The sequence below is a fragment of the Leptodactylus fuscus genome, chromosome 6, assembly GCF_031893055.1.
Source record: "Leptodactylus fuscus isolate aLepFus1 chromosome 6, aLepFus1.hap2, whole genome shotgun sequence".
Lineage (NCBI taxonomy): Eukaryota > Metazoa > Chordata > Amphibia > Anura > Leptodactylidae > Leptodactylus > Leptodactylus fuscus.
In genome coordinates this window covers 20921413-20931031 of record NC_134270.1, presented here as the reverse complement: position 1 = coordinate 20931031, position 9619 = coordinate 20921413, and positions in this window count along the sequence as shown.

The following is a 9619-nucleotide window of genomic DNA, read 5'->3' as shown; positions in this document are numbered from 1 at the left end:
ATAAGTCTCCTATCCCCAGGTAGGTGCTCTCATGTGATCTGCACCCAGACAGCCTATGTCTTCCACATCTTGTTTCCCAGGCTGGTTCTGCGACATTAAACTCTAGAAACAGAGCAGCTTCTCAACATCTACTGAGATCGCTGGTTGGGAATGGCTGTAATTATTTCTAGAGTAATAATGAGGATTTTTTTTTCTGGGTCAGTGATCAAATACAAAATGTGGAAAAAGTAAAAATAATAATAACGGGAGATGCTTGTCCGACACAGAAGAGGATGAAGGTATTGTACTGACATGATGGCGATACAGTATCAAATAAAAAAATAATAATAATAATTTATGCCAATTTTTGTAATAATTTTTTTTCTGTCCTACAAAATACTACAGTGAAAAAATCTAGAAATGAGTTGAATTATTTAGAAAAAACAGGCTAACGAAAAAGACACAAAAACACATCGAAATCATAGCAAAAAAAGAATTTAGGATGAAAATGATCAAATCTACTGTATATACTCGAGTATAAGCCGACCCGAATATAAGCCGAGGCCCCTAATTTTACCACAAAAAACTGGGAAAACTTATTGACTCGAGTATAAGCCAAGGGGGGGAAATGCAGCAGCTACTGGAAAACTTCAAAAATTAAAATGGTTGAAGTTTTTGGGTAGTTGCTGGGTGCTGGGGAAGGGGAGGGGGTGTTTTGGTTGTCTGTCTGCCCCTTCCCTGAGCTTGAGGACTGAGTTTTTTTCCCCACTTGGAATTCAGCCTGGCTGAATATAGGAGATCTGCAGTGCTCCTATTAACCCCTCCCGACGGAACAGGAGCACTGCAGATCCCCTATATTCAGTAGACCGGGCACTTTCAGACACAGGGATACCTAATGTGTTTGTGTTCCTACTTTTATATGTATTCTAGGGAAAGGAGGGATTTTGAACCTTTATTTATTTTATTTTTTTATTATTTTTTTTTATAAAGCTTCTTTTTTTTCACTATTTTATGCTAGATTGTATACATTACTATTGCGGCTGGTCATAGACCCCCCTCCCCCCCAAAAAATAAAATTTTTATTTTTTTTCCTTGACTCGAGTATAAGCCGAGAGGGGCTTTTTCAGCACAAAAACTGTGCTGAAAAATTCGGCTTATACTTGAGTATATACGGTAATATATAAACTATAAACTAATCTGTACATTGTTACTCTGGATAGGATCAAGGTCAAAGTAATAATGCCGCAAGAAATGTGCGCAAATGGTATCATTTTTAAAAAAATATGTATAATTAAAAATGAAAAAACAAAATTTGTTTAGTTCACGTATAAAATAATTGCAAATTGTGTGATAATTGTGGTTTCAATCACTTGCATATATAAAATAATGCTAAAAAATAATAGAAAATATAATAATAAAAAAAATAAAATAAAAATAATAATAAGGCCGAGTGGTGGCGTCGTGCTCGCCGCAGTACTGCACATAGTGTGTGTTTTTAAGTAGAAATTGTCGGTCTAATGACGGTAATTATGCGATTTTCTCCATGGTGCATTAGCGTGTTATTAATATCCCCAGAGGAGCATTGATACATGGCGGGGCCTACATATCTCAGGGCAGCAGATATCCTGGGCTGAGCTGAGGCCTACTGCCTGACACACACTCGTCTCTGCGCTCCCCGGACCCTCTGCGGCACTTCATTCCCCTCCATAGCATAAACTGTGGTTATCTCCTCATATGCAGCTTACAAATATTTAGATAAAGCGACCAAACTTTTGTGGTATAACTATTTTTATTATTTGATCTGCAGCCTGTTTCCTGCGTTGCCATGAGCCTGCTGCCTTCCTCGCACTACTGGCTGACCCCCGTACATTAGTCGCCCTGTTTACATTAGGAGACCCCTCACTCATTTCCTCTTCACATATAGACTGGCAGAGATGTAGCGTCCAGTAAACAAGTTAGGACCAGGTACATCTGACTCTTCAGAGAATGTTTTGAAAAATTTACAAAAAAATTTCAGAAACTTTTCCTTCAAGTTTTCCCAGTTTTATCAAATTTTCAATGTGGGTTTTTCAGCTTTTTATAATTTGTTTGATATTTTTTTCATCAGAATTTTTTAGGGCAGTCCTCCTACCCAATGCTGTGACATTACGGGGCACCTCCAGACCTGTTTGCCCAATGGGATCAGAATGGGGTTTGGTGTTGCGGTGTCTTGTATTATATCAGCAGAAATAATAATAATAAAAAAAATCACAAAATTGAAAAAAAATTATTCAAAAATAACAGAAATGTAAAAATATAATAATAAAAGAAAAATTGTATTAAAAAATCATGAAAAAAAATTAGAAATGATATTCCGGTCCTTGAAGAACAGGAAGAGAGGCCGCAGTCTCATAAAACAGTCACGGCTTCTGTCTGTAGGATTTATGGCACTGCTTCTATAACTCTGTCACTGTACACACTGACCAGACACCCGTTGCTTAGTTTTATACAATATGACTAGTGGTTGCACCGTGTGCAGGTCCGATTCTTTTCACCGCAGCCTCTGTACACTCAATCATTGCCACCAGGATAGGACGTTTCAGATGAGTTGCTCTTGTAGGGTCAGGTTGGAGGGTTAGAATATCTTGGTTGAAGGTTATTTTTGATCGTGAAGGTGAAAATATGCTGATTGTTTGTTGTCCATCAACAGGTGCAAGATCTCCATTACCATTGGCTATCCATAAGTCAAATGGTGGAGATTCCTGAGTGGTGACCTCCACAGAGGCCTTAAAGGGATCCTATCTTTTAAACACAATTTTTTCTCCCTAACATGTCAGAATAGCCTTAAGAAAGGCTATTCGTCTCCGACCTTTACTTTTCTTCTCCGCGCTGCCGTTCGCCTACAATCCCGGTTTATCTCGGTATGCAAATGAGTTCTCTTGCAGCACTGGGGGTGGGCCCCAGTGCTCAAACAGCACTGGGGGCATCCCCAATGCTGCCAGAGAGCTCTCCAGCAGATTAGTGCTAGAATTGAAGAGACATAGAAAGGACAGGAGTGACTGACGCCTGGAATCTGTGTTGCTGCTTACCCAGTTAACCCTTTCAATGCCAATAATCTATATTGTCTGACAGTACTGGCAATAGAACAATTTCATCTCTATACACATTTTTTAAACATTCTTTTTTTTAAAATTTATAATAATTAGCAAAAAATATTTTTTTAGGCAAGAGATAATTTTTTTAAAATTAAATACTGCTGTTTTAACAGCAAAGTGCTGATGATGCAAATCTTAAAAAAAATAACTTTTAACTTATATATAAGCGCTTTCTTGTTGTTCACCCAACATACATCCCTGTACATGTACAAATCTAAAAGAAAAACTCTGTTATGTTCAAATGGTGTCTTGTTGTTTTTCACCCGATATACTGTAAAGTCCAGCCTGTGCAAATCTTCAAAAAATCTTAAAAAACATTTACGAATGAAATGGTTTTTTTTTTCCTGCTTTGATCTGGTGTCTGACCCAAGCACAGTGTGAAGGAGCATTGTTGTTAATCTGAACAAAATATTTTAAGCTTTTTTTAAAAAAATAATTAAGCACTTTGTGCATTAAAAAAAATGAGTAAAAGAAAAACAGGATAGGCAACAGACAAAAGGAGGAAGTCGAGTAAACATTTGTGCAAGTACTACTGCTAACAACAAGAATGTGGGTGGCAAGAGAAACACTGTCTCTGGTTTTGGTGGCTCTGCCAGTGGATGCAGAATTGCTGAACTTTCTGAGAATGAAGATGAAGTTTTTGATTATTTAGTGACAGGAGGATATTATGTCCGAGAGTGATGTGATCTTGAGTCAGGCTTCTTTGTGTTCCTCCTCCTCTTCCTACATAACACATAATTTACTGCAGGGTTTTCTACACTGTTAACCTTGTCTCCTTCACATTCTTCCCTGACACAGATCCCTGGTAGTGATGTGGTCACATCTAAATGTAGCACTGGCACATATTCGTCATTATCATCATCACCACCAACTGTTTCTCCTCCTCTTCCACGCCAATGTCAGTCATCCCTAAGAGAATGTGTGGCCAAGAAATAACAATATGCACCCAGTCTGCAACATAACTCACCCTGGCCAAGCTGCTGACGGTGCAGCACTGCCATACCACTTGGTGGATTCCATTGAGTTTCACCAACTGATGGCATGCACTCAACCTCGACGGAGGATACCTAGGCACCATTTTTCTGTAGAAAACCTGCCCTGCTTTATATTGAGGAGACTTGGGCCTTTCCTTGTATACCTTAATCTAGGGTGAGGTGCATGCCACCACTGACACGTGGAGCCGTACTTATGGACAAGAACAATACATGTCTTTCATGGCCCACTGGGTCAATCTTTTGAGCAGCAACGGCCACAATTCACAAATGCAGCCAAGGCCAGGTGGTAGTTCCATCATGACTGTGCTCGTCTAGTTCCAACATCATGCAGGTCTCATCCACCTCCTCTGAATCCTCCAGACCACCTTTACCAGGGCAAGCTGTCACTTCCACTCTTCTTGCTCCTCCTCCTCGTTTAATTGGTGTAAGGCCTTGTCTTCCATCACATTACACTATAGCACACTGTTGGTGCCACTACCAGTGTTGGTATAAAAAAATAATTTAAATTTCACATCTGCTCCCATTGACGCATAATTTTGCTGGCTTTTTTTTCTTTCATCTTGGCTCACAGCTACAAATTTGTCTCCCAAATAACAATACGCCCCTGTAGTAATTACAAGCCATCAAAACGGGCTAATTTTTCTACAAACCCATTGCTTTTTGTAATATAACCGCCACATGTGTCTACAACAACCACAGGCAAGCATCTTTCCCCCAAAAAAGTGATGTATTATAGATAGGTTCCTAGGAGCCCTGACAGTATTCTACACTATGTATTATAGATAGGTTCCTAGGAGCCCTGACAGTGTTCTACACTATGTTTTATAGATAGGTTTCTAGGAGTCCTGACAGTGTTCTACACTATGTTTTATAGATAGGTTCCTAGGAGCCCTGACAGTATTATACACTATGTTTTATAGATAGGTTCCTAGGATCCCTGACAGTGTCATACACTATGTTTTATAGATAGGTTTCTAGGAGTCCTGACAGTGTTCTACACTATGTTTTATAGATAGGTTCCTAGGAGCCCTGACAGTATTATACACTATGTTTTATAGATAGGTTCCTAGGATCCCTGACAGTGTTATACACTATGTTTTTATAGATAGGTTCTTAAGAGCCCTAAGAGTGTTCTACACTATCTTTTAAGCCAATTTATGGTGTGGTTCAGCAGACTTGTTTGACCCAAAATAAATTGGGGACCCGAGCGACTAGGAGCCCTGACAGTGTTATACACTATGTATTATAGATAGGTTCCTAGGAGCACTGACAGTGTTCTACACTATGTATTATAGATAGGTTCCTAGGAGCCCTGACAGTGTTCTACACTATGTTTTATAGATAGGTTCCTAGGCGCCCTGACAGTGTTATACACTATGTTTTTATAGATAGGTTCCTAGGAGCCCTGACAGTGTTATACACTATGTTTTTATAGATAGGTTCTTAGGAGCCCTAAGAGTGTTCTACACTATCTTTTAAGCCAATTTATGGTGTGGTTCAGCAGACTTGTTTGACCCAAAATCAATTGGGGACCCGAGCGACTAGGAGCCCTGACAGTGTTATACACTATGTATTATAGATAGGTTCCTAGGAGCCCTGACAGTGTTCTACACTATGTATTATAGATAGGTTCCTAGGAGCCCTGACAGTGTTCTACACTATGTTTTATAGATAGGTTCCTAGGAGCCCTGGCAGTGTTCTACACTATGTTTTATAGATAGGTTCCTAGGAGCCCTGACAGTGTTCTACACTATGTTTTTATAGATATGTTCCTAGGAGCCCTGACAGTGTTATACACTATGTATTATAGATAGGTTCCTAGGAGCCCTGACAGTATTATACACTATATTTTATAGATAGGTTCCTAGGAGTCCTGACAGTGTTCTACACTATGTATTATAGATAGGTTCCTAGGAGCCCTGACAGTGTTATACACTATGTTTTATAGATAGGTTCCTAGGAGCCCTGACAGTGTTATACACTATGTTTTTATAGATAGGTTCATAGGAGCACTGACAGTGTCATACACTATGTTTTATAGATAGGTTCTTAGGAGCCCTGACAGTGTTATACACTATGTTTTTATAGATAGGTTCCTAGGAGCCCTGACAGTGTTATACACTATGTTTTTATAGATAGGTTCCTAGGAGTCCTGACAGTGTCCTACACTATGTTTTATAGATAGGTTCTTAGGAGCCCTAAGAGTGTTCTACACTATCTTTTAAGCCAATTTATGGTGTGATTCAGCAGACTTGTTTGACCCAAAATGAATTGGGGACCCGAGCCATCTGAACCCGAAACAAAACAAATCTTGGGAGTTTCGCCCATCTCTTTAGTTTTACAGCTTCTTCCCCATAATGGCTTGATCATTAGTAAAGTGCAGAGAACGTAACTTAGCTACATGTCGTGCGGAGCTGCAGACGACTCCTGTCAACGTGTCTGGTGCACTCTATTCCTCGACTGCGTGGGAGACTTGCTCAGAGCAGATCACGGGCACCGGACACGTCTGTCTGATGCCGACTCTCCCAGAACCAGCATTTGGCTGCGGTCCCCATTTTCCCACAAATGTATAAATAAAAAAAACAATAAAGTTTATGCGACTCGTAGAGACCTAATCTACAGGAATCCAAACAAATCACCAGGGCCGTGCTTCCTCCAGGCCATTCATTCCTCCGCACATAATGGGGTTGTATTGCTTATGACTATTTCCCATGGGGTTGAAAGTGACGGGGAAATTTATGAAACGTATGGATTCATTAATGTTAAAGAACATGCATGTTGAGAAATTTGCAAAGACGACACCAATGACGCCAAAATTTGGGTTTTTATATACAATAGAACAGATGATGCCAACCACGTTACCTGTCAGAGTAGAATAGTCATCTGATTGGAAGGCGCCACGTCATCAACCTAATCTAGCAACATGGGCCACGTGGGCACTTTCAGAGTCTGGCACTTTTCCACACTTCTTCTAATGCTAATAATTGACATATCTTGGAATGTTCTATCCTGGACAATAAGATTAACTTCCAATTACTGAAGCTACAAGCACAAACTAAAGACACATCTTTTCAGACAGGTCTATCACAGTTCCTAATGTAAACCCGTCCATACCATCCCTAAAATGAACCCTCCTCTGGTCCCACATTACCCTACATGATATGATGCCGTTTCAGGTTAACTTCATATATCCAGGCACAATCTGCATGTTAAAGGACACGACTGGTGACGGCTCATAGAGTTTTATGTTTGTGTGATAATAGTAACCTCTATTACAAAATTGTCTGACCATTGTATAAGCAATGCCGCCCCTGCTACCTCTTGTGTCACCCCCTCTACCTCATAGATTGTAAGCTCTTACGAGCAGGGCCCTCAGTCCCATTGTGTGAAGGGACTGTTTCTTTGTAATCTATAATTTTGTCTGTACTTGTACCCTACAAATTGTACAGCGCTACAGAATATATTGGCGCTGTATAAATATTATTATCCTCGATGTGGGAAAGCAGAAAGTACGGCAGTATCAGACATCTCACATCAGAGCCTGCCATGGTGCCAAGAAAGCCACCAAGTGCCCACAACAATGCCAATGAGATTAATCTTTTAAAAGTGCCAACCATAAGGCGGTAACAAGGACGGACATAGTGCTTTTCTACTACAAGACTGCATGGATCGGCCATATCCTAGAAACCTACCTTGTACCCTCCAAGAAGTGCAAATAGGACAACAACACATTCTTTTCTTGGGCAGGGGTCGATCACAGCTTTAATAATTTTTTCCTTATAATATGTATCATCATCTTGAGAAAACATATCAGATAAACTTCACAATTCAGGAATGGTCTGTCTAGCACCAGACTACCAGTGGGCAAGTTGCTTTCCACTTCCACCATTACTTCTTCATCATTACTTCCAACCTCCAGCTGTGACTTCCAAAGTAATATTGAGGAGACACTAAAATATAATAGAACAAGAACACATAGAAACCCCTCAGAGACCAACAGAATAACATTATTATTTTGAACCAGGCAGTCTGAAAGAGCTGTACCAAGTAGAAGGGGTCAACAAGGGAGGTCTAGGGGGCAACATGGTGGCTCAGTGGTTAGCACTTCAGCCTTACAGTGCTGAAGTCTTGGGTTCGAATCTCGCCAGGAACAACATCTGCAAGGAGTTTGTAAGTTCTCCCCGTGTTTGCGTGGATTTCCTCCCATACTACAAAGAAATACTGATAGTAATAAAAAAAAGAACATTGTGATCCCTGCATGGGGCTCACAATCTACATTAAAAAACAAACAAAAAAAAAACATACCAAGACCATACCATTTTCAGGAAACGTTCCTTAAACTGGGGAGGGGTTAACAAGCCTTCCCACCCACTAGGTTAATCCATTGAGATGAGAAGAGGTCCCGGGAGGGCAAGGACTGTGCAGTAATTCCTAGTGCCATGCAGTCCAGGCCATCTTCCCTAAAAGTTTACACTGAGTTTTTTGCAGGCAGATTTTTGAGGCAGAATCTGCTTAGAAATCTGCCCCATAAAACTCTCCCATTCCTTTCAATGGGAGACAGGAGCAGATTTTTCTGCTAGACGTAAAAATAAACCTCATGACCTGCCTTTAGGCAAATCGTGCCTTGCACATCCTATTGAAATGAATGGGAGCCAGAAAAAAACTCTAGCTGTGTAAGTAAATCCATTATGTGGCCCTAAGAGCACAGGGGCCACTATGGTAATTGTGGTGGTGGCGAATAATACAAGAAGTCTCTGCCACTGAGAAGGGGTGGACACCATCTTAATTTTTTCTCACCTATGTATGGCCCCCAGTGTGAACCCACTGTGAAGGAGTATATGACTTTTTGGGATCCATGACCCCCCATCTCCAGCAGAATCTATGTATTCTGACCTTGCGCATGATGTTTAACCCTTCAGCCCCTAGACGCCTTCCTCCCTGGGAATGGGTTATGCTTCCCTTCTCACTCTCTGATTAATGTATTGGGCCTTTGTCTCGTGTACTCTGCATACATTCCCACATTGCTCAAATATTTCTCCCCAAAGTTTTGCCCCTGGCACTCCTGTATCCTCCTCCTGCTTTGTATTTCCTCCATTTACAAGATTAGGTAATTATGGCGAAAATTCCTCTCCCTCTGTCGCCTTATTCCTCACTTGTGTTCTTGGACGCTGTGGAGGAATTCTGCTCAGAAGACGAGCGTTGACTTGTACATTGGGCACGCGTCCTTGGCATCCGTACCCGGCACTCTATTGACGTGAATGTGCCTATGTCTTATGCCTTAGCTCTGCAACAAGAATCCATGTTATTATCACGCATAATTATATGGACCTTGACCCAGAATCCAATCCTAGACGGGTCACCAGTCTAATAGTCCACCATATATACATGCCAAAAGGGCAAGTCCAGTCATCCTTGGTCAGTGATATGTCATAGATTAATATAGATATGAAATAGAAATATGATAGATATGAGATAGATAGATAGATAGATAGATAGATAGATAGATAGGAG